General features: G+C 46.9%; 1 protein-coding gene across 5 annotated transcripts in view; it reads right to left on the bottom strand.

The window, feature by feature from the left end:
- The window catches only part of SLC39A11 (solute carrier family 39 member 11), a 324,919-nt gene that overhangs the window by 70,471 nt on the left and 230,520 nt on the right, over window positions 1-23,928 (bottom strand). The gene's annotated exons all lie outside the window — the stretch shown is intronic.

Raw genomic sequence — 23,928 nt, 5'->3', positions numbered from 1 at the left:
AAAGCAGACCTCAGCACTTTCAGAGTCTGAATCCTACATCCTTGCTAAATCTTTCACAGCAGGGCTAGAGGCAACACTGGCTTGCGGCGCGAACATGAACCAGACCTCTTTGTTCGCAAACTGCAAACCCTGTCCCCAGATGGGCTGCACATGTCGGCACATGGGGAACAGGACAGAGTCTTCGACCGGGAAGGAAGCTTGAGGGACCACGGTCTTGCCTCCAGCAGGTGACAGCAGCCTTCAAAATCTAGGTCGCTGTTAGCGCCCAGCTGTGCCCGAGGTTTGCAGTGTCTCCCCCAGGAGCGCCTCACCCATCCTGGGGAAACAAGATTGCACCTTGGAGCTAATGGTGACACCAGGGAAGTCACCACATACTGCTCACAGTGGGTGTCAGCACTTCCTTACACCTGGAAAAAGGAAATTCAGAAGCTCGTGCTTCTAAATGAAACATGACTAAAACCTTTTCCACTTCCCACTGTTCTGGAGATGAAATGCAAAACACTCTGGGTGGTCCCTGAGGCCTGGGGCTGGCCCATCCTCACCTACACCCCCAGCTGCAAACTTGCTGCAAATCCCAACCTCAAGCCACTGCTGCTCCCTCCTCTACACTCCAGCTGCCTGGGCCCCCTCCCCACCCCCTCTCATCATGTTTCTCCCTGGGGCAGGGCTCCGTGCATGCCTGGCACACTTGCCCCCTACCCATGACCTCTTCACCTGGTCCACTCCTGCTCTTTCTTCAGGCCCCAGTGCAACTTTGACCTCCTCAAGCAAGACGCCATCCCCTCTCCTTTCTTCTCTGCCTCTCTGTGTTGTGTATCGCTGTATGACAAGTTATCCCCAAACCTACCGGCTTAAAACAGTAAACATTTATTATTTCACACAGTTTCTGTGGGTCAGGGAGTAGGGAAAGAAAGGTATGGGATACATCAACAACCACACTGCACTTAAAGAGTGAATGCCTTCAAAATTCCCAGGGAAGAGGGTTTCTAACTCCAGGATAGAATTCTATACAGGGTCAAAGTGTCAGTCTAAAGTGAGGGTAAGCCGGGTACAGGAGAACTTTTCCCCATCATACTCCATAGTATGTGATAGATAGTATTTATCTACTGCTATGGGAGAAATTGCCCTAAAACTTAGGGCATGTATTAGCTCACAGTTCTGAGGGTCAAGAGTCCAGGAGTGGCTTTGCTGAGTGGGCTGGCCCCAGGGCCCCTCGAGGCTGCTTTCGTCTGAAAGCTGGGCAGGGCTGGAGGCTCCAGTTTCTCACCAGCGGGGTGTCTCCAGAGCACTGCTCGTGACATGGCTCCTGGCTTTGCCCAGAGCAAGTGACTCCAGAGGGAAAGAGAGCAGCAGAGTGACCAGATGGAAGCCACACAGACGTGAGGACCTGTCTCCAGAACTGCACTCCACCGCTTCCCCTTTCCCTCTGTGTCAGAAGCCAATCGCTACTCCCAGCACACCCAAGGGAAGAGGGATGAAGCTCCGCCCCCTGAAGGAAGGGAGAGCAAAAACCTTACGGACATACTTTTAAAACCACCTCATCTTCTTAGTATACAAGGTCAGAACTGCCTGATGCTCTGAACGGAATTTGCATTCCATCACGTGAACATTACACTGCGTAAAGATCAGCCCGATGTTGACTTCCTTCCCGTAGCCATTTTCTGGGTCCTGCTGATTTCCCCCCATTCTTCACTCCCCTTTGTCTGTTCATTGTTCACGCACACACTTGTTCATTCGTTCATTCATCCAACAACCAGTGAGTGGCTCGGCGATCACAGCATGACCTGCTTCCACTTCTGACTACACGTCACAATGGCAAGTAGCTAATTGTGTGTGTAACTTGTAGAGTACTATATCTCCTTTCTAAATTCGAGATTCCATGAAGGCAAGGACTGCTACGTGTTATATCCTTGGTGAAGAACACAGCATTTGGTACATATGAGGGACGCAACAAATACTGGTTGGATGAATGAACGAATAAACCAGTGCATCCGTGAACAATTAACAGATAAAAGGGGAGTGAAGAACGGGGGGGGAAATAAGTGGGACACAGAGGAGACTACGAGAAAGAAGTAGTCCAAAGTTGGGATGAACTTTGACAGCGTAATATCAATGTAATGAAATGTAAATTGCGTTCAGAGCAGCACAGCAGTGCCCCTCCCCCCCTGTTTCTTTGGACAGCAGCTCAGACACTGACTTAGGAGGAGGGAGCCCAGGGCTCAGCCTCAGGCAGCAGGAAGCTCCTTAGGTTGGCTCCGCAGGCCTCAGGGCACAACACAAAACCCATTTTCCAATATAAGAAAGAGAGGAGCCTGAAAGTCACAACTTGTCTATTAAAGGATGCTCCCTTTTCATCCTCCTGGGGGTGATGAGGCTCTAATCCACTTGGTTTCACCAATAGTACCTGGAAAACCCAGCGAGTGGCTTGCCCTGCCTCCTTCACTTGGGGTCACCCCATACGCACGAGAGCTTGTCACTCTGATGGTCCCAGCACCCCTGCCCCAGATTCTTGGAGTCAGGTGGTTGTGAGCAATTAGAAAGTAGCCTGAGATGTGGCCTCTGCCAACAGAATTTCTACCTTTCCCAGGGGAAAGAGGTGAATCACAGGGTACAGGGAGGCAGAGGGAAGGACAGGGAGCCCATTTTAACAATACAAGGCTGGGAGAACCCAGGCCCAAGAGAGGACACACTGCGTCTAGCTGGAACCACATACACACTCAGATCGAACGATATCACGGCAACCCAGAACCCAGGCCCAGGAGAGTATACACTGTGTCGAGCCGGAACCACACACACACTCAGATCAAACAACACCATGGCATCCTACTCCATACTGACCTGGCACTGGCCATGCACAAGGTCTAGTAAGTGCTTAGTATACACTCCAGTCCCTGATTTTCCAAGTTACTTGGGAAAACAACACACACATGTACACAAAGCATAAACAACAATATAATGCAAGGTGGCAGGCCAACTAAGCGATTCACCCAAGAGTGGTCAGGCCGGAGCTGTCTCCAGGGAGGCGGCAGTCCCTGAGAGTACCCGGGGGGGTGAGGCTGGAATTTCCTGGCTCCTGAGGAGTTCCAGGGGACATGACTCCCAAACAGAGTGCAGGGCTTTGGATTGTAAGGGCCTGTGCCTAAGGAGGGTGTGCATTTACACTGCCCTGTGCAGGATGCTGAGACAGCCTGACACCAACAAAGGATCTGCCCACCAAGAGCTTATGATCTGACGGAGCACCTAAAATTCACACCTGTACAAACACCTGCAATCTAAAGCAGTCCCTGAGACTTTGATACTGTGGATAATAATAAATACCAACAATGTGCCCGAGGAATGCTGAGTGTGCTCTGTTGCTGGAGGTGATCTGGAGCCTCTGCAGGCTGGACTTCCACATCTGTAGAATGGGGTGTTAGGAGCTTGGCATAAGATAAGGAATAAGGCCACCCGGCCAGCAGACAGAACTTGATTATCTTTCCTCCCATATTCCAGCAAGAGATATGGTCAGGAGAAAACAAGGTGGCCATAGGTGAGGGCTTTAAAGCATGGGTTCTGGGAATGGGAGATCCTATTTCTTCCTTCCAGAGAATACTGGAAGAGTGAGACAGACAAAGGTTTGGGAAAGGCTGTTTGGGGAAAGCTGCATTGATTGCAGGACACAGGTCTGATTGAAAAAGTCCAGCCATCATTAATACAACAAAAACGGTTTGCTTGACATAACCTGGCAGCCAAGGAGAGTGGACTGGAATACGCATGTGTGAACAATGACAACTTTACTGCACTTGTCAGTGGGGGCAGTAGACGACATTGAGTGAGCATGTGTACTGCGTGGGTGTTGCATTCAAAATGACTTAGTGATTACAGCAACTCATCTACATCAAATTTTTCATTAAGCTTGAACATTCCTCTGAAAACCACTGGGATGATTCAGAAGGCCTCAGCTATGGGCAACTGGTGATTGGCAGCTTCATCACGACAACACACCCCCTCATCACATCTCGTACAGAGGTTTTGGGTGAAATATCAAATCACCCAAATGACTCAGCCCTGCTACAGCCCAGATTTGGCACCCTTCAACTTCTGGCTTTTCCCAAAACTAACTTCACCTTTGAAAGAGATTTCAGACCGTTGATGAGATTCAGGAAAATAGGACGGGGCAGCTGATAGTGACTGGGAGAACTGTGTGAGGCCCCAAGGTGCCTGCTTTGAAGGGGACTGAGATGTCATTGTCCTGTGTACGATGTTCCTTGTATCCTGTATCTTCTTCAATAAAATGTCTCTATTTTTCATGTTACATGGCTGGATACCTTCCGGACAGAATAATTTGCTCCACTGAGTCACAGTTGAGGGCACTGGTGATCGGATTTAGAAAATTCTAGGTTTAAAATAATTTTTCTTCAGAACTTCAAAAGCCAGAAGCTGGGGATTCTGAAATCCTCTGCCTTGAAGCTCTGCTGTTGTATGTTTGATGTGCTTGGATTCCCAGCCATCTCCCGACTGTTGCAAACTCTAATGATGTTATTCTAAGGTTTCGTGACAATGGTCCCTTTTTCAATCATTGGGCTGGCACTCCGGAGCCATTCTGGTCTGGAAAATTCATCTACTTCAGTTTGGGGAAATTTTTATTCTTCAATTTTTGAAATGCTATTCTTCTGTCTTTCTGGAATTCCTAAAAGCCGGGAGCTGATCTGTTTGTTTTCTTACCCACTTTTCTCACGTTTTGCAGTCTCGTGTTTTTGTTTTTTTTTATTCCATTCTCTTAAAGATTTCCTCAACTTCATCTTTGAGCTCCTCCTTTTTAAATCTGCCTACCTTGTTTTTCACTTCCAGGAGCTCATCCCTGTTTGTTATTAAGAGTGTCCTGTTCTTCTCCCTCTGAGAAAATTAATTTTTTGTTGTTGTTTTCATGTTGTTTTGTGACAGCTGCCTTGTTTCTGTTATCTCCAAATTAGTTTTGGGTCTTTATTTTTCTTAGGGAAGGCACTCCTTAGAAGTCTGAGGGATTTGGGTCATCCAGTCATATTTAATCACAAGGCATTCAAAGCCCCATGTAGATGTGGTTTGTCGGGCAGTGGATGAAATCCCAGGGGGATTGAGCATTGAGTCACCTTTTTGGCAGGGGGACTCCAAACATCAGTGTCCGGAGATCATTTGTCTCAGAGCCTTCTGCCTCTCCAGCAAAGGGTCCTTTCCTTTTCTCCCCAAGGGATAGGATATACCTACTGCTGCTTTCACTATTCCCCAGATCTACTCTAACCACCATCTTTAATCTTTCTGGCCTCTCCCACCAGCCCTCTCCTGCAATTCCTAGCCAGGTGCCTCTCTGGGTTTGTGCATCTGGATAATAAAGGTTTGTCCTGACACGTGGCAGGAGAGGTGATTATCCACTTGTTGGGTGTGGGACACAGACATACATACTCCTGACACAGAGGGCAGTCCACTGTCCTGCTGGCTGTCCCATCTTGTCCCGGCTCTACTCCCAGCCTGATGCCTCAGATTCTCCAGGTTTCCCAGGAGTTACGCAGTGCGTTTCGGATGGCTCCTTAGTGGCTCACCTTGTGCAGGTTTAAAAAGCTTAGGGCTTTCTCCACTCTGAGTCAATTAATTACCACTCCTTCATCTGCCGTCCATATTCCAAACATCTGCTGACCTCGCACCCTCCAGGTCTCTGTCCTTACAGAAACCCATTTTTTTAACTCCTTACTGTCATTTTAGTGGGATTTTGGGAAGAAGCAGAAATGCATGTACAAAATGCTATGTTTAAAAGTCTGCTTAACTATCCTAAGTGTGTGTCTATCTCTTTTTTTAATGAACAAAACACCAGTAATACAAATTATGGAATATTATGGTAAGAAAATGTCTTCCCTAACTCTAAAGTAGTAGTGGTTGGTATACTAAAGCCGAACATCTATCTACCCTACTACCCAGCAATTCCATCCCAAGGTACACACACACACACACACACACACACAAACAGTGCACATGTCCACCAAAACACTTCTAAAAACCATTCTTTGTGGTTTTTCTCCTGGTAGCCCCCACTAGAAACACCCCGGTATCCATCCACAGCAGAATGGATAAATGAGAGCATACAAATACAATGAAATACTACATAGCAAGTAATAATAATAAATAGTCAACTAAGCAACACACTCATGGATGAATCTTAAAGCAAAAGAAGCCAGAGAAGGATGAAAATATTTGGTGTGGTTTCATTAAGTGATATTCAAGACCAGGCAAAACCCATCTATGTTAAAGTAAGTCCAAATAGCAGTTGTCACTTAGCAGAAGTACTGCCTGGAAAAGGATATGAGGAAAGCTTCCGAGCTGTTAAAATGTTTTATATTTTGAGCCCTGGCTGGCATAGCTCAGTGGATTGAGCGCGGGCTGGGAACCAAAGTGTCCCAGGTTCAATTCCCAGCCAGGGTACATTCCTGGGTTGCAGGCCATAACCCCCAGCAACCCCACATTGATGTTTCTCTCTCTCTCTATCTTCTTCCCTTCCCTCTCTAAAAATAAATAAATAAAATCTTTAAAAAAAAAAAAAAATGTTTTATATTTTGATCTGAATAGTGGTCACAGAAATGTATATAGGCACGTAAAAATCCTTTGAGATTTAAGATTTGTCTTACTGTACACATGTTATAATTTGATTTCAAAATAAGAAAAAATAAAATATCACTGATTATAATTTTCAAGCTTTGTTGGAAAAGATTTTCTGGAGGGAAAAAAAAGGTCTACCATTTTTTTTTAGAAGCCTACCTGGATCTTAGCAGTCAGGGGCGGGGCCTGGCCTCTATCTCCGAGCTGAGGTATTTGAGATGCTGTAACTACAAGACTCAGTACTTCTCTTCCTCAGCTCTGCTACCAGAGGTAGGATCTTCAGCAAGTCACACTTCCAATGAGCTACAATCTCCTCTTAGGATATGGGGATGACCTACGTTACCTTTGAGGTCCATTGCAATTTCAGAATTCTTTGACCTCTGGGGAAAAGTTGAGTTGTTTTTTTTTTTAAACCAAAAGGTATTCTCTGTCTTTTCTCCTTTTCACTCAGACTAACAATATTTTTGCTCTTAGCCTCCAACCACTGGCTGGATAAGCTCTCAGGAGGTGGAGACATCACCCACGTCTTTTATACTCGACTAGCTCAGCAACATGAACTTAGCAGACATTGTTAGATGAAAGAGCCTTATTTTGCCACAAAATGTATTGGATCTAAAGCAAAATTTTATATCTGTAAAGCTATGCAATTGCATCCACGATAAAAATTCTATCAGAAAAGCTGTCTAACAATACAAGGCTTTGGAGAGACTTAATATTTCTACTGGCCAACTTAATGGACCACTGGATAATCTGCTTTTGCCCCCAGCCCAAACTTTGGCCAGAAAAAAAAAAAAAAAGAAAGCAAAACATAGTATGTTTGGCAAGAAAGCTATTTCCCAAAGTCATCTTAATTTCACTGGAGACCATTTCCGAGGGAAGACATGTATCGTGACAGTCAGTTTGATGGCTGGAAGCATTTCCCCTTCAGCAGATCTTCCTGTAGATCTTCCTCCAGTTTAAGAAGTATACCACTCTGTCCCAGACATGGTGGTCACTGTTTAAAATCAGAGCGGCAATAAAAGTAATGTGAACATGAATGATTTAGCATCTAGAGTCTAGGGTTGGACACAATCTATTATAAAGATGCCTAAGCTACTTAATTGCATCTGTAAGACCACAAGAGGAATGCTCAACCACACAAGAAGTTGCTTTCAAGTGTCTTATAAACATTTCCCGGTGAGCGGGGCAAAGTGGTATAGGGGCAGGATCATCACACTGCCTCAAATGCCTGCTTCAGGCCCTGTCTCTGCCATTACCTAGAACTGTGAACAAGTCCTCCAGTTTCTTGATCTGGAGAGTGAGCACATCAGGGAGAATGAACAGAGGAGTTAGATCGTGATGTGAGAATATAAAGCCGTCCTATGATTTCATCCAACACACTCAGAAGGCTCCAGAAGGAAGACAGGAGAAAGGTGCAGCCTCCAAAAGGCAGTAGGGTGCAATTAGCCCTACTAATGGGTAGGAGGCAATGGGAACAGCACAACCAGAGCACGATGCAGGTGACCTGCCGTTTTGGAATGTAGACCACTGGCCATGGGAACACCGTGACATGAGGACAATTACCTACATTTTACACAGAGGAAATGAAGCCTCACAGTTTAATAACCAGCCCAAGAACACCAGCACGTGGCCGAGCCAGGATTCAAACCCCAGTGGGCTCTTCACCACCACACGGCCACTTCTGCAAGGACAGGTCTTGAGTGGGGGCTCTTGCCACGAGGTTATGTAGGTGCATCACTGCCTCTGAGCCTCTTGGACCGACCCCTGTGTGTGAGTGTGTTGTCTTCCAGCATCCTTCCTCCCCTTTTCCTTAGTAAGAGGACACTGCACTACAACTTTCCAGAAGGCAAAGCAAGAGTTGGCAGTTGTCCTCCTCAGGACTATTTGAAGAAAGGAGTGGTGACTGAAGTCCCAGTGGCCATCCTGGACTATGAGGTCAACTCTGAAGATAAGAGCCATTGGCAAAGGGGCCTGTGGCCCTGTGTTCCACGGTGCTCTGTAGCTGCCCAGACCATGCTGGACTGCCTGTCTCTGGACTTCCTTTAAACAAGAGAAGAAGCCATTGTTTCAGGTTTTCTGTGTGTGCAGACACCTCTTATCCTAACCAGGATGTCAAAAAGCCCATGTCAGGGGTTAGCACTGGTCTTCAAAGTCCCGCATGCTTTATTCAAAATCACCTGCCTGCATTTCTGTGGGCTAAGAGCACTCCCTGAAGGCAGCTGCCCAGGTGTATAGTACAGTCATATTTCCATGACTGTACTCTCCAGACTGGACTTGAACTCGAGGATCCCTCCATCCCTAATAGGAATGAACTCCCAGAAACAGTTTTGATCATGGGTAGCAGAAGAGAGTTATTTTTTAAAACATCTCTTAGCTAATTTCTTTTGCTCTTCCTTCCCATCCCGGTCCCCATGCCAGGGAGGAAAAAAGAAGAAAAGGAAAAGGAAAAGGAAAAGGAAAGAAAAAAGGAAAGGAAAGGAAAGGAAAGGAAAGGAAAGGAAAGGAAAGGAAAGGAACGGAAAGAAAAGAAAAGAAAAGAAAAGAAAAGAAAAGAAAAGAAAAGAAAAGAAAAGAAAAGAAAAGAAAAGAAAAGGAAAGCCAGGCAAGAGTACATCCAATTCCCTTTCTTAATTAGAAGCAAAACATTTGGAAAGCGGTGGCACACTCAACTTGAAGAGCACTTGCAAATTATCTAAGAGAGCAAAACTAGCATATTAAGGAAAGCAACGGGGGGTCGAGGAACATGTTCCAGGCTAGGGGAGGTGATCCAGATTCACAGATGGTCTGTTAATTACAGCTGGGGGTTGGAGGGTCCTAATCCCTTCCCTCCTTGGCTGTGCATGGAGAAGGGCTCATGAGATATCACAAACCTCCAACGTGTCAACAGCACAGTGATGAAATCTATCATCCCAAACTAACACTCCCGAGTTGCCTAATGGATTTTAGGGAAGCGTGCAATGAAAAAATCCTTTCCTGGCAACAGAGATTAGATTCATACCCCACAGCCCAGCTCGAGTTTAAGGGGAGACATGTGAAGAACAGAGTTCTTTTTCCAAAAGAATAATTTACTTCTAATCAACTAATAAACAAGTAATTAGTTCCTTCCAAACTCTGGTCTGGGGAACACAGCGATTAGCTGGATCACGAGGGTTTTCTGACTTTGGGGTCCTGGGGAGCCGGCTGTACTGTACCAGAGGCAGGGATGAGCAACTAGCGCAGCCCCCGGAGTCTGTTTCTCTGGCAAGTGTTAAAAGCAGCTTGGCACACAGTAGGGGCATTCCATACAGGGTGGTTATGTTAGTGATAAGGATGCCACTACCTCCCAAGACAAATGAGAGTGTTTCATTTTTTAGTCAATTCTGTGAAAACTTGGTTTCTTACACTGTGCTGACATCTATTCTCCGGTATCTTGTCCTTGGTTCTGCAAACCCAAGGGCGAGGCAGCCCTTCCAGGACATAAAGCAGCTTGTCCCACCTGTATCTACTTGCTCCAACCGACAAGGTCCAGTCATCTTAGCCAGTGTTCCATATTCTAGTCTCCAGCCCAGCATGCCAGGGGTTCTTTCTGCAAGTCCAAGGGCATAGGGCTTTCTTCTATCCTTGGGGGCCAGAAGGAGGGCGCCCCGCTCCAGGAGTGGGCAAGCCACTGCAGATAGAGCAATAGGCCTGAGAGGCACCATGTCAGGGGGTTAATTTAGACCCACAGGCTGATTGCATGCCCCCCGAGAGGCGGTGTGTAGCAAATAGTTTGATCAGTGAGTGACTGAATGAATGATTACATTTCTTATTGAAAACCCAGACTCCTCTTCTTGCTCCTGAACATGCTTTTATCACTTGCTTTGGGCAGGGTAGGAGGGTGGATCTAATTTGGGGACTCTACCTGGTCCCTGTTTCTGCTCATTTTCACCTTGTTAGAGCTCATCAGAATTCCTGCATGTTGACATCATTCCACAAATTACCTGTCCCTCCCAGACTCATGTCCCCTACAGATTAATTGGTATGCCATCAATATACCCATCTAAGTGATTGATTAGATTAGATTTGTCTTCTACAGGGTGGGGCAAAAGAGGTTTATTGTTTGTGAATATGTGAAACAGAGTTTATTCTTGTATTATTAAGTATTGCATTATGTTCCATACAAACAACTGTAAATCTACTTTGGCTCTACCTGTATTCATATTACAAGTTTTTAAAAAACAAGTTAAACATCCTTTGTCTGGTCATTTTGGAAAGACGGTATTGTGGGCTGAACTGCACCCCTCTCAAAATTCCTCCGTTGGCATCCTAACCCCAAGACCTCAGAATGTGAGCTTATTTGGAAGTAGGGTCACTGCAGATGTAATAGGTTAAGATGAGGTCATACCTGAGGCAGGTGGGTCCCTCATCCAAGGTGACCAGTGTCCTTACCAAACAGACGCAGAAAGCAGGCAATGCGAGGAGACCATGCAGAGGCCAAGAAGAGAGGCTGGAGGCACATTCTCCTTCCCGGACTCGGAAGGAACCGACCCTGCTGAACTCGACTTTGGACTTCTAGCCTCAGAACTATGAGGCAACACATTTCTGTTCTTTCACGTCTCCCAGGCTGTGGTCGTTTGTTCAGCAGCCACAGGAAACTAACACAGAGGGAGAGGGACCAGATAGCCCCACCCCACCTCCCTGCTTACCAGGGACTGTACAAAGCCCTTCTCCATCACAGGAATGGGGGGAGGGGACAAAACCAACCCTAAGATCATGGAAGGTGAGCCACCGTCTGCAAAGGCTTCGAGAGTCTAGACACCTGCAGACCCGCCTGTGACGACAGCAACTGCGTGGACAACTGGACAGTGAGCTGATGGCACTTGAGGCTTTCCCAGTGGGCTCCCTCCATTTGGTGGGACCCTTCAAACCACCTTGGGAAGTCACTATTTCCATTTAGCAGAAGGGAAATAGTAGACAAGTCAAAAAGAAAAAAAGAAAGAAAAAAGAAAGAAAGAAAGAAAAAGAAAAAAACTGGCTCCAGGGAATGAAACTACACAGTGGTCAGCTCTGAATGGGAACCTAAGGATGGCAGCTCTGCCTCAGTTTCCCCAGGAGCACGCCCCTCCTGTTCCTCCAGCTGTGCTGCCCACAGTGCAACCCCCAACCTTGTGCCAGGCCCTGTGGTCCCTCCGGGCTTCCACACGTGCTAAAGCAGGAGGAATCCAGGTAAGGCAGGTGAGACACCACAGCCCAGACACACCAGCTCACTTTCAATTAACAACAGGTATGCTGAAGCCAGAGAATAAATACCTTCTGTGACGTCCCTCGGGTCACACTGAGACGGAAGGTGACTGACTGTGTAGCTGGGTGAGAACATATGTGGAGAATCGCAATAAACGTGGGCCCAGGCAGGTAGAAGAGGGTATAGGCTGCAAGGGTATCAAACTCATTTTCACTGGGGGCCCCATCAGCCTTGAGGTTGCCTTCAAAGGGCTGAATGTAATTTTAGGACTGTATAAATGTAACTACTCCTTACCTAGGGGCAAGGAGCTCGATGCTGCCACCAGATAGAAACAAGGTGCCAGGTCGGATAAAACAAGGTGGAGGGCCGGATTTGCCTGTGGGCCTTGTGTTTGCCACCTGTGATCTACGGGGATAAATGGTGATGGAAGGAGACTTGACTTGGGGTGGTAAACATACAATACAATATACAGATGATGTGCTATAAAATTGTATACTTGAAACCTATGTAATTTTATTAACCAATCACCCCAATAAATTCAATATAAAAGAAGAAAAACTGGGGCCATTTCCTGTTAGAAAACGTCGGTTTAGGAGAATCTGCCTTCTGTGGAATGGTTTTTGTCTATTTTCCCTTCTGGACTTTGAAATTGTCTTCCAAGTAACAGTGAGAATTTTATGAGAGCCACAAGGTCATCTGGAAACCAAAGTAAGTTATTATGAAGATGCAACTGTTATATAACAGAAAGGGGTTCGGTGCTAGGGTCCCCACATCTAAAAATAAATCAGGATTAAATGGCTGCTTCATTCTATCTACATCAGAAAGTGCTCTCTGATATAAGAAAACAACATAAAACTCAAGACCCTATTATTGTCAACTCGTGCACCAACACAGCTGCATCTTAGACAACACGTCAACTTGTTTAAAACACATACAGAAAAGATGAGACTTTTCTTCCTGTTCTCAGAGCAAAAATCCTTCACTCTTCTGTCCAGCAACCTGAAGAAAAACAAGGGAATTTGTGGCTTGGTTTCCTTGACAACCTTATCTTCACTCCAGGCACCATCTCCTGTCTCTAAGCAACAGGGCACTCTCCAGAATTAAGGGGAGGCAAAACCCAGGCTTATCAGGAGTCCTCAAGGACCCAACAAGTCAGGGCAGAGCAAGTGGTCCCTTACAGGGCAGAGCCCAAGGACTAGAGAAAGATGCAGGGCCCCAGTATCTTCACCACACCCCCCCCCAAACCCATGTCCCCCAAGTCCTTGTGCCTGCATTTCCACCTGTCCACTCTCCTCCCCCTGGCTTATTCTTCCATCCTCCGGTGGGCTCAGTGACTCAGTTCATCAGCTGGCTTCTCCCACAAGCCCCACTCCCCACCGAAAGGCCCTATGTGACTCTGGTATGAAAGGGAAGCTGACCCTAGAGACCGGGGCACAGCAGGGAAAGCTGGTGCCACTGTACCTTACTGATTTATAAATAAATGGCTTTGCTGGAGAAAAGCATTTGGTTAAAAGAGCATGAGAGAAAACACCTATATTGCAGCATTGACATTTAAGAAGAGTTTGCATGCAAAAAGAAGATTCAGAGATTTTTTTCTCCATCCTTACACCCCCACCTCTTCCCTAACATCTCTGTGCCAGGAAGGGTTTCTGAGAATGTGAAGAAGAGGAGCAGATGAACAAGGTATCAGGAGAGGACAGGTCTGAACTTTAATCAGAGCAAGAGAGCTGAGGAGAGCTGAGCTCTGAAGCTGAAAGGAAATGGAATTTGGAAGCCGGAGGCGCCGGGCAACAGTGCTTTTAGCTGCTGTATCCAATAATCAGGACAACTGCTCTTTATCTGGTAGCTTTAATCATCAAGCAGGCTCATGTCCACGGCTGTATTTTATCCTCATGTCATCTGTGAAGCTAGGAGGTGGGGTAGGGTGGGGGCAGGAGCAATTAGGCACCTCCCTTCCCAGATCTAGAAATGACAACTTGGAGAGATTGTCCTATATACAATCACACAGTCAGTTATTTTCAAAATAAGATAAAGACCATACATTCTGATTCCTAATGCTTACTGATCCATGGAAATAGGGAACTGGACTGGTCTAAATTGCTATACTTCAAAAGCAATTCCCAAATTGCATTGTCTTCCTGAGCTGTGAGTTGTTTCTAGTTAAGTTTTTTCAGTAGCTTATCAATAAGGCAGATCTTCTGGGATTCCTCCCCTTGCTCCCTCTCCCTTGAGTAAAATTAGGAAGTACAAGGGAGCTGGCTCATTTTCACGCCCTTGTTTGAGTGCCATTTACAAGAGCTGGTTTGCTGGAGCCAAGGGACCAGCGGTCTACAAGGCTGAGAGTGAAGCCTGAGCCACAGGATGGACTGGCTGCAAAGATCAACTGCTTAGGGCCACTTGCAGGGTTTGGAAAGGTAAGGAGTGGGAGAAGGAGGAGATCGAGGAAAGGGGCAAGGGGAGCTACCATGCTCTGGGCCCTGGCAAGCTTTGGCACAAGATCCAAGGCAAAAGGAAGTGAGACCAAATGTATATACTCCCAACAGCTCCCCCCACTGCAAGGGCAGGCGGACTCACAACTGCTGAGGATCAGACCCTGAGTGAGGATGTGGTCCTGGCCCTCTGAGCAGAGAATCTGCAGGAAACACAGGCCAAGGGACTGTGCATCCCTCGACGGGCTGAACCACTGAAGAACCAGAGGGAACTTGAAATGGCTTGGAAATCTAAGTGCTGGAGGAAGTTTGGGCCCATTACAAGCCCCCTAGGGACTTGCAAAACATCCACCCCCATGTGTATCCTGTGGGGAGCAGCCCACCTTTTCCTTTCCTCTCCCAAACCCCAACACTGAGTGTATCACCTCTGAACAGGTCTCCATGTCAACAAAGAGATGGGAGGCAAAAGCTATGGAAGTCATTTAAGTCATGACATGTGTGCTAAGTGGGGAGTTCAAGTGGCCATCACTACCCTGAAAAGTGAGACAGCCCAGCAGAGTGAGGAATGGGCCTCAAAGTACATTTCACTCATTCTACTTAATCAGAGAAAGAGAAAGAAAATGGAATTTTTATTTCAGAGTTCATCCTTGGTTGAAAATTGTTATTTGCAAAACATAAGTAACATTTTAATTATTTTCAACTCCACACCATAACAGTAACAGCTATCAAGGGAACAGAGACAAAATAGAATCAACAGGGACTTATGAAATCCATAATTAATATGCACTAAAATTAGCATACATGAATATGAATGAGGTGGGCCTATTCTAAAGTATGCATCTGAAACATTACCAACTGATTAAACTCGTTATCCGCTATAGCTTCCGAACAAAGGAGGCCACCTCAGCAGGGGAGGCTCGGCGGCACCTGAGACGGTTCCTTGGTCAGAGTTCCTGCTAGTGAAGGTACCGGGTGTTTTCATTAGCCAAAGTTTTGGAAAAGTTACAATTCTCTTTACAGTGAAGCAAGACAAGTCAAACTCTTGTCGGAAGTCATCGTACAGCCAGCATGGATCACGTGGGATTCTGGAATTTCCACTTGGGGACATAACAATGTTTGAATCGTGTGATGACAGCAGCTGGCCCACCTGCAGTAGGAGCTGTCCTGTGTGGCTTCTCCAGGAGGAGGCGGAAAGGCACAGTGGCCCCCCTTATCCATGGGGGATACATCCAGGACCCCTGGTGGATGGATGGATGTCTGAAACTGTGGACAGTACTGAACCCTGTTTGCACTGTTTTGTCCTACACATACATACCTATGACAAAGCTTACTCTATAAATTAGGTGCCTGAAAAGATTACAATAATAAAATAGAACAGTTACAGCGATACACTGTAATACAAGTTAAGTGACTGGCTTTGGGGCCATGATTAAGTATGATTCGGGTGACCAGAACACAAGCACTGTGATACCTCGACAGTCGATCTGATCCCTGACAGCTACTCAGTGACTGACAGGCAGGGAGCGTCTATGGTGTGGAGACCTGGACAGAGGGATGATTCATATCCTGGCAGGACAGAGTGGGGGGCAGGAGATTTCATCATGCTACTCAGAAGGGCACTCAATCTGAAACTGATGACTTGTTTATTTCTAGAACTTTCCATTTAACATTTTCAGACAGTGGTTGACCATGGGTTAACTGAAACCTCAGAAAGTGAAACCTTGGAAAACAAAACCTCAGATAAGGGGGAACCACTGCATTTCTCACTGCAGCCTTGGCCCAGGGTGGAGCTGCCCTGCTGGGAAGAGCAGCGGTGAGAAAATTCTGGCAGAAAGGACGGACAACTCCTGACACCAGCTGATCTGCCCCCAACACATGGAGGCGGTCAGTGTTGTGGCTACGCATTATTTCCTCATCACCTCACTACCAGTGGGAAGAAAGAGAATAGCCCGGTATTCACAGTTACAGCCTTGACCCTGCCTGCCTGCCCCTGTACAGAGCACCCCTGCCTCCCGCTCCACTCCCCTCCACTGTGGATGGAAATGCTGGCAATCAGTCCTACGAAGCCTGGGTTCAACTGCAACTCTTAAAGTAGTAAATGTTATTTTCAAAGTGCACTAAGCTAAAAGAGAGTTTACACCCTTGCTCTGAGGGTTTGCACTTACTGTTCTGACTTCCTGTGATGATCGATTCATTCTGCACTGCACTACAATATGTGGGTGTATAACCTTTCTTCTGTTGGGCTGCAGCTGTTTGGAGAAAAAGGCTGTATTTTATTCTCTTATTCTTTTTGTATCTCTCGGAACACCTAGATCTGTAACATCCAAGCAGCCACATGTGGCTACAAAGCACTTGGAATTTGGCCAGCGTGAATGAGAAATGAATAATTCTATTTCATTTTGGTTAAAGTTTAAATTTCAAAACCAAAGAAATAGAAACTATTTTTTCCTGTGTACGCAGCTTTGTTTTGGTAGGACTATACTTCACTCAAACCACTGAAAATTTAGCACCCAAACTGAGATGCACCAAAAATATAAAATACATACCAGACTTCAAGGAAAAAAAGCATGTAAAATATTGTGATATTTTACATTGATTCTATGTTGAAGAAATACTATCTTGCCTATTTTAGGTTAAATAAAACATACTTTGAAAATTAATTTCACTTGCTTTTTACTTAACACGGCTACTAGAAAGTTGAACGTTATTACGTAGATAGCTTGCATCTGTGTCCAGATGGGGTGCCCGAGGACACACTGGCTGCTTGCTTGGTTGAGCACTATAAAGAGATTATTCCATCACCTCTCACCTGGTCTCCGGTCTCCTTATAACCAGAGAAAAGCCATTTTTCAGGCCAGGTGTCTGGATCAGAGACGTAATCCGTGCCCGGGACACAAAATGAAGAAACCTGGCAGCAGAGAAATAAAGCTGCTGGTGCCAATTCACGAACGACCTCCCTCCTCTGCAGTGGATTAAAGTGTGGTCAACGACAGTTTGCGGAGGGAGGAAAGAGAGCCAGACTGCCAGAGTGTGTTTCATTCTCATCTCAGCAGCATCGGGGCTCTGCGCTTGGAAGCCAGGAGAAAAGAGTAAATGTTCACCCACAGTAAACGAAGAATGCTGTTCCCACAGGGGGCCAAGCTTTGCCAGGTGGTGCATTATCTTATTCAGGAACACTGGGGGAGACGGCCCTGGAAAAACCTGACAGTAAATGCTGCAGGGGTGTTCACATGACAGCGGATGTCCTCACTTCAAAATTGGAGAGGCCAACAGTTATGGCGCTTTGCTCGGGGGATGGGTGCATGGCTCTCTGCAGGTAACACAGCACCCAGAGGAGAGGATGAGGAGCCTGTCCTTGGAGCAGCTCTTCCCCCCACCTGCCCCGCCCCCCCAACATCAACATGAGGATGAGTCTGCTGAACAATCCCCCCTGCAAGCCTCCCCACCCCGTATGGTCTGCCTCTTGAGAGCTGCTTGTATTAGACAGGGCAGGCGGAAAAGGCCTTACCAAAACCATGTTCTAGCCACTATCTGCCCAGCCATCGCTAGAAAGACAACTGGAAACTTCTGAGCCCTAATACAAAAATGTGTTCAAATTCTCCGTTAATTGTTTTCTCTAATTGACACAACAGGTAGGAGGATGACAGAATCTGGTAGACGTGGGAAGGAGCCTCAATTTTAGTGCTAATTCTGGTGCAGCCTTAATGCAGCAGGTTATTTATCTTCCAGGCCGAGAGCAGGCGATGGGCGTCCGAGTGTCTGTGGCCTGTGGCAGGAGTTGACAGAATCGCAGCGTGGCCCTGCCACTTGCTTTGCGATCAGGCAGGGACCCCAGAGTGGTGACTTCACCTCCGGGCGCCTGTGCCAACTCGCACGCTCCAACCCGGCAGCGACATTCAGAAGTGTGCCACCAGCCTCTGCTCCAGCACATACCCCAGGAACATGACATGCTGAGCAAAATGTCATCCCAGACAGGAGCCTCTGCTAATTATAATGTCAGGCTTCCCACTGAGACATGGATAATTAAAGGAGACTATTACAGTGTTTCCAAACTCCTGGAGGAAATGAGTAGTGCCTTCAAAAGGAACCTGCTGGAGATGAAAATTCAAGTGATCGGAGATGTTGCACTTGAGACCACCAAGACCAGAGCCAATCGATCCTGGGGGGTGAAGCAAAGGGAAGACCAAGAAGGAGGGAGAAGGGGTTTCAGGGAGAGGAGGACACAAGGGAAATGAATGATTTTCAGGTCCTGTTCTGTGCTAGGCGTCGTCATACACACTTCACAGGAGGGAACATGGTGAGTGTCCCTGCTGGTTGCCATCACTGCCATGTTCCAGCTGGGAAAGCTGGGACCCCCCAGTCTTCCCTAAGGTCACAAGTAGTCATGTATTTGGTGGTTCCATGATCCAAGCTCTGGCCTTTCCAACTTGAAATCCTGTGCTGGTCCCATCTCCCCAGGTCACCTTCCTTGATGTGGCTGAAGGGTTGACGATCTTTGCGGCCTGGACCGTCCTCACTTGGTGGCGGTGGTGATGGGTGTGTGGGGGCTGCAGGCATGCTCATTTCTACACAGCTCTGCAGAGCCCCCACAGGGACAGGTCCTGTGCGTGGACAAGGCTCCAGTCCATGTTTTTTCTGCCCAAATCTCCTTGCTGAACGGGGCCCATTGCCTCTGCCATGTTAATCACACTGGCACGCCAGTGTAGCGCTGCAGACATGTGCATCTAATGTGGTAAGATTCAAAGAACCAGAAACATGTCCTGAATTTTTCAGTAACCTTCGCAATCCACCAGGAGAAAGGAAGCAAGCTCACCAAACAAGAGGGAGGCTGGTGGCAACATAGAGACAGAACGTGTAGCAACTCTACCAATACCTGCTTGTGTGACCTTGGGCTTGGACTCGAACCCTTCTGGGTTGCAGTTTCTAAAACATAAAACAGGGATACAAATATCTAAATCATATACATGGAGAACTTTATGCCTGGAACTTCAAAAGGCCCCAGAAAGTAGCAGCCTCTAGTATTATGAATGTATTTTATGACCACCAATGATTTATGCTGTTGAGTGGGGCTCAGTTTACTCATTAACTGAGCCTGGGTCTCTGACTGTGGAGGGAGCTCCTCCAGGTTCTAGATGCAAAGCAATGGGAAGCAGAGGCTGTTACATCAGTGTTTTCTCTGGAAAAGCCCATGCCTAATAAAATTTTCTATTCGGTCTCTGTCCCAGGAAAGTAAAGAGTCGGTAAGTTCTTCATTCCGGCCCCTGGCTCCTTCCCGCAGAGTCTAGGTGGTGCCCCTGCTGCAATGGAGACCAGGCAGAGTAACAAGAGTGCCCAGGCTCATGCCACCACAGCCCCAGAGCCTCTCATGACAAAGGAGACTGTGCAAAGGGGGTGTCCAGGACTGTCTGGGGTGGGATAAGGACCCTGGATTACCGGGGGGCCCTAACTGTAATCACAAGCACCCTATAAGAAGGAGGCAGAAGAGATTAGACACTGAAGAGCAGTGTGGCCATGGGGGCAGGGACTGGAGTTCTGTGGCCACAGGGCCAGGAGGGCTCTAGGAGCTGGAAGAGGCCAGGAGCCTCCAGGGGGCGCATGTCCCTGCCAACACCTGACTTTAGCCCAGCGAAAGTAATTTCAGGCTCTGGCCTCCAGAACTTCAAGAGAATAAATTTGGGTTGTTTGAAGCCATTAAGTTTGGGATAATCTGTTTCAGCGACCATAGGGAACTAACACAATACTTCATTCTGTTTTCAACCTGCGATTAAAACAACCCCAATACAATTATCTCGAGCATAAAGAAAGAGTTCCACACACACCCCTGTGTGTGTGTTGGGGGTTGGGGCGTTGAGGAGGTTGGTGACGGAGGTCTCCCTTCCAAAAATTATGTTCGTCTGATCGCATGCTTCATATATACACATCATAGAAAAGCAGAGTTACAAATCTCACAAAAACATGAAGGAAATAAAAATCAGCCATAATCCCAGGATGAACCAACCACTGTTCATATTTCAGTGTGTAAATCTGTGGGTTTTGCTCCCGAAGCAAAATCACTCTGGATTACATCCTCAAGCATTTCGTTTAAAGGTGGAAATGTGGTCTACGAGGAGCTGTCCACGAAGACAAGCCACATACTTAAGATCGACTGTCATGCTGTTCTGAAGACACAAGCAGTGACCCCCAGGTCTCTCTGTGTCCTGGCAGCAGCCACAACATGACCTGGACCCAACTCTAATGAGAGAAAAATAAGGAGCACGAGACTCCCCAGCCTCTTCTTCTATGGACTTTGTAAATCACCGCACAGAAAGGAAAGTCCACCATGTTGTGGAAACTCACAGAAGTCAGACGCCATCCCTAAGCCCACCTGGTGGCCAGGGTGATGGGAACAGGGACACCTGACTCCCGAATGGCTTCTCATGTCCTGGAGTGGAGGTTCGGTGACAAAATGTACCAGTCGGTGAAGGCACTGGAATATCTATTGCTCCTCAATATGAATGGTAACATGGTATCCCCCCCCAAAAAAAAAAAAAAGATGGCACGGACCTTCTTACAAGGAGCCCCATCTATCAGAGAAAACAAACATGTTCAAATAACTGCCATTCGGAGACTATCATTGCCATATTGTGATGGAAGGAGGCACAGGATACAGCAAGGAGCCCTAGAAGAAGGAGTGACTAACTGCTGAATAAATGAGATCAGTAATGTACAATCTGTGTTATGTTTCACAGCATCGCCCAACGCAAGGGCTAGAAGAAATCACAGTGTTCATTAGCACGCCCCTCCCCTAAACTGTCAAATGGAGCAGTGAGTGTTTGAATGAGATTACCTCTCGAATGCCTTTAAGCTCCTACTATAACTTTCTCACATACAAAGCAATGGATAGTAGTGCCCTATTGAGACCATAAACTACTCATGAAAAGAGATTAGTGGGAACTCGATTGCTACTTGATTTTTAGTTCCACTCAGATACAGAAAGGGAGTCTGTTTGCCTCAGGCCCAGGAATCCCTGGAAGGCTTGAAGCCCTTAAGTCTACAATCTATCATGTGAAAAGCACTTTAAGAGACATTGTGTTCAGTCTGGGGTCACTGTCAGAAAAACATCCTTTCCTCGGGACATTGTTTTCTGGAGAAGGATGAAGAATGAGGAGGATGAGGCATCTCCACCCTCAGGAGCATTTGCATCCACCCTCGCGGCCGCTGGCCTCCGCTGCTCCTTACCACTTCTTCCAGAAACACTTGAACTGCCTGCACACCCGGCCATCTGTTTCTCTAAAGCGGGGTTCTTTCCTGCTCTAGACCTGCAGACAGACAGCCTTCACAAGGCCTGTGAGCACCCAAAACTGCCTGCAAATACTGTGTGCACAGCATCCTGTGATAAGAAGGGCACTGCTCTGACCAGATTCTGAAGGGGACCTGGGAGCCACGGAAGACAAAGAACGCATGTGTCCTTGCACATGTGAATCAAATATTAACTCGAGTGCCCTGGGGGCGTCCACATGCTGACGTGTGTGTCCTGAGACTCCAGAAACCCCCAGGAGACAGGGCACTCGCTAACAAGCTTTTACTTCAACATTAAAAAAAAATTTTTTTAACAAAATGTCATCCCCAGGACATATAAAACTAAATGAGCAAAGACAAAAAAATTTTTAAAAAATCAATTATCCATTTAGTCACTTTGAAAAATCTGTCTTGCAACCCAGAGTCTCAGGGAATGTCAAAGCTCTAGTTAAATTTTTAATAAACTGGAAAGGATAATGTTAAAGAAGAGACCTTTTCAAAGGTGAGCTCAGCTGGCCCAAAGGTTGTGGGTTATTGCTAAAGAAACCACACACACGAGGGTAAGCTGGTAACAGACAAGTTGTGGCAACAGTTCTCGGTAAAGGGCGTGAAGCTGCTGATGGGAGCTGAGGGTGAGTGACCCTCTCCTCAGATGAGCTAAACACTTGAGACTCCAGGAGAGAGACCCAGTGGGGTCTTCGGGGACATGTCCATTTCAACCCTTGGTGATTTTATCTAGTGTTACGGGTTTGAATAACGTCTATGTGCCAGTGATTCACAAATTTATCCTCCCAGTCCCCAATTGCACCAGTCCCCAAACCGATCCATCCAGCTGCCTCGTATCTCCACATCAATGTCTAATGGCAATAAACCTCAGAGTCCAAAACCGAATTCCCAACAGTCCCCCTTAAACCTGCTCCTGCTGCAAACTTCCCCTCTCAGTTGGTGGCAACTCCGTGTTTGTAGCTGATCAGCCCTGAAATCCTGAGGTCCTTCTGGGCCTTCTTTCTTTTGCACCCTACATCCAGTCCATCTGTGAGCCCCATTGCCTCCACCTTCCATAGACACCAGAATGGGAGGCCTCCCCGCCACCTCAGGCACTGCCACCCTGATTAGCCACCGCCGTTTCCACCTGGATTCCTCACAGGTGTCCCTGCTTCCACCCTGGCCCCTCCTAAGTGCAGTCTGAATTCAGGGAACAATTCCAATCGAGCACATGGGGACACAGTAGGGTAGGGGCAGCTGTGATATGAGAAGGGGTATGTCAGGGGAAAGCATATTCCTGGGTCCTCCAAGCCCATCGCTATGACATCTGCATCTCAGAACACTTTTGTTCTGCGGGAAGACAGAGAATCCCCACTCAAGCCAGTAGAGTTATTTTGTTTGGCTCTAGGCCCACCAGACATACCTTTTGTTCTGTTTCAACCGATTAAAGAAGGGATCTTGGACAGCATAAAGACAGCTACTACTACGACCAAAAGGGCAGCACAAGCAACTTCTCTTCTCTAAGGATCAGCTTGGAACAGGGCGAAAGAGACTGTAGAGACTCTCAAGTTGCCCTCTGCAGCGCCCCTGGTCTTCCACCAAGCTCTTTAAGACACTGGGGGTGAGTGTGACCAGACCCCCCCAGCAAGGCAAATCCACGTGATCAGCTTTGTACACTAGTGTCCCCCATAAGACTTCATCTGAAGGTATACTCAATAGCAAGCTCTGGAAAATACCCCAAAAGAATTAATACCCAAAGAGAAAAGGCCAAGAGGGAAATGATAAACAGGGGCCGCAGAAAAACTTGAGCAAGCCAGCCTACATGATCACAGGCCAGTGGTGCTCCTCTCCCAGAGGAAGACTGTAAAACGTGATTGGATGACACAGGCAGATTTAATATACGCACTGGAGTACATAACACATCACCACTTTTGTTCTTTAAACATGAGCAGGAACCGTCCTCTCGTGCAGGCCTAAGACTGTGGAGTTACCCCCAGGGAAAGGGACTCGGCTTGGCTGTGGCCTTCGCTCCCACATATGAAGCCAGAAGGTAATGGAACGACATCCACAGCGGCTTGGAAGGGAAATACGGGCCTCTAGCCAGCTTTGCCCACTCAAGTCATCACTCCTGTAACAAGGTAACAGGTTGACACTACGAACCCTGCAAGGACTCAGGTAATATGTCATCTGTGGACACTCTCTGAGCAACATTATTGCTCAAACTGTAGTTCCAATACAACAAAAAGCGGATCAGAATGTTTAAGACCTCAAGACTGAGGAAGTCACGGCTGGAGAGGAGAACAGAAGCATTACTGATGCCAATAACAGCATGTTTGCAGAGTTTGTAAGCCCCAGCTACTGTTCTAAACATATACATATGTTTAAACACATATAGAGCGTATACATATATAATGTTTTATTTATCAAACACAT

The sequence above is a fragment of the Phyllostomus discolor genome, chromosome 8, assembly GCF_004126475.2.
Source record: "Phyllostomus discolor isolate MPI-MPIP mPhyDis1 chromosome 8, mPhyDis1.pri.v3, whole genome shotgun sequence".
In the NCBI taxonomy this organism is placed as follows: Eukaryota; Metazoa; Chordata; class Mammalia; order Chiroptera; family Phyllostomidae; genus Phyllostomus; species Phyllostomus discolor.
This window is presented reverse-complemented; position numbering and strand designations above follow the sequence as displayed.